A 2,500-nucleotide genomic window follows, 5' to 3' on the forward strand; every position below is an offset into this window, starting at 1 on the left:
CTTCTAATGTGTGTCATTCTCATTATGTGTCCTGCCCATGTCTATTTCTTTTTCTTACAATTTGTAAGAATATTCTCTATTTTAGTATGCTCTCGTATCTATGTTGCTCTTAGTGGGTTTTAGTGTTATTACCATCATTATTCATTCCATAGCTCTTTTAATTGTAACTTACTTATGTTTTAAGGCTTTAGTAAGGATCCAAGTTTCCAGTGCATACTTAGTACTGGTAATTTTCTTTTCAGAGCAAGTGGCATCTTACTTTTCATAACCTCATTTTGTTTCCCAAATGCTCAACATCCCATGTTTATCCCTCTTTTAATTTCTGTCTCGTGTCCTTAGGAAACACTTAGTGTCTGTCATAAATATATATATTCATTAACAATTTCCAGAGGCTCGTCCGTAACTATTATTTGTTGTTCCTTTGTATTTTCATTGAGCATTATCTTAGCTTTACTCATATTAGTTTTCAGTCCTACATTTTTGCTTTCTCTATTCAAATCTTTTAGCATCTTTTGTAATTCCTCCCATAATTCACTAAACACAAGTATGTCATCTACAAATCTTTAAAATGTTAAGGCATTCCCCATTAACATTAATTCTTACATGTTTCCAATCTAAATTCTCAAAAACGTCTTCTAGACATGCTGGGAATAATTTACAAGAGATTGAGTTTCCTTTCTTAATCGGAATTTTCTCACTATCTTCATGTAGTTTTAGGATTACGTTACTTCCTGCGTAGATATCTTCAAGTATTCTAACATAAGATTATTTCTATATCTTTTTTTTTGAAAGGATTTGATTACTGCTGGTGTTTTGACATATATACATAAGAAATGGAAATGGCGGCAGCATTGCACACAGACAAAGCAGAAACGAAGTTAATAGAAAAAAAAGGTAGAAAAACTGACATTTAGTGTTTTAGTTTCAGGATTATTTTGCAACGCTCACTTGTGCTCGTGACTACGCATTTATGATAGAAAATAATTTTCAAATTTATTTGCCGTCATTTTTATTTTAACACTACTTGTATGTGAATAATATTTTGAACGAAACTTTACCTAAGATCGCATATTATCAAGTAATGACTGCTCTTATGAATCTTTTGAACTTTGAATGTACTTTCTTGCTTCAGCTTAATGGCCGCGAAATTCAAACGGTCTAGATTTATGGTAATTAGTATCTTTAGCATCGCTATAAAGACGATGAACTGGTTTTTGCCCAGTGACCGAGAAAAGTCTACTAAACTTTCAAAGTCCCAATACTTCATCTTTTACTATTGGTTATTGATTATTGTTATTGATTATTATTGATTATTATTATTATTATTATTATTATTATTATTGTTATTATTATTATTATTACTGTCATAATTAATATTATTATTATTATTAATATTTTGTAATTATTTTTATTATTGTAATAATACTAGTAATACTACTACTAATAATAATAATATATTATTATTATTATTATTATTATTATTATTATTATTATTATTATTATTATTATTATTATTATTATTATTATTATTACTACTGATTTAGTTGTCATTATTGCGGAAGAAATTTGCAGGTTATTTATGTGACTCGTACAAATTCTTTTTTTTTTTTTTATGACACGAAGACTTTTAACAAAGACGACGATCAATACCAATTGAGTACTCGTGTTGATGAGGATATTCCAGCACATCTAGATGTGGAAATGTTTCCACGTGATCAGAAAGAACAAAGAGAAATAATAACGGAATAAAATACGTTTCACTGCTGTAATAGATTTTATCAATCGCAATTCAACGTAAGTAGATAAACTGATAAACTACCAGTCAAAAAAACAATGAAATATTAGAAATAATGATTTTTAGGAAATTGCTTATCAGAAGTAAATTCCTAAGGTCAACCAAAAATTTTTTAATCAAAATCTTAGTTTAAATATAGCAAAGATGGAGTTACAAAAGGGCTCATCATATCATATCATATTATTATTATTATTATTATTATTATTATTATTATTATTATTATTATTTGCTAAGCTACAACCCTAGTTGGAAAAGCAGGATGCTATAAGCCTAGGTGCTCCAACAGGGAAAATAGCCCAATGAGGAAAGGAAACAAGGAAAAATAAAATATTTCAGGAACAGTAACATTAAAATAAACGTTTCCTATATAAACTATAAAAACTTGAAAAAAGGGGGGGGGGGGAAGAGAAATAAGATAGAATAGTAACATGATAAACGGCAATCTTTATAATCTTATATTAATCCTCTTTGCTTGGGAAAAATAAAAAAGATAAAAGAACACTATAAATGTATTATTGGGAAAGCCAGGCAATGAAATTAATCAATATCCAACTGTCATGGAATCGCTTCGTCGAATAATGTGAAGAAAACCAGGAATTAACTAAAGAAACAAATCATGGTAAAAATGAAAAACCAATTTATTCATATTGAGTACCAGAACGAGTGAAAAATAAAACTATCGCTTTCGAGAAGGACAAAATTTCC

Source organism: Palaemon carinicauda, chromosome 3 (assembly GCF_036898095.1).
Source record: "Palaemon carinicauda isolate YSFRI2023 chromosome 3, ASM3689809v2, whole genome shotgun sequence".
NCBI lineage: Eukaryota > Metazoa > Arthropoda > Malacostraca > Decapoda > Palaemonidae > Palaemon > Palaemon carinicauda.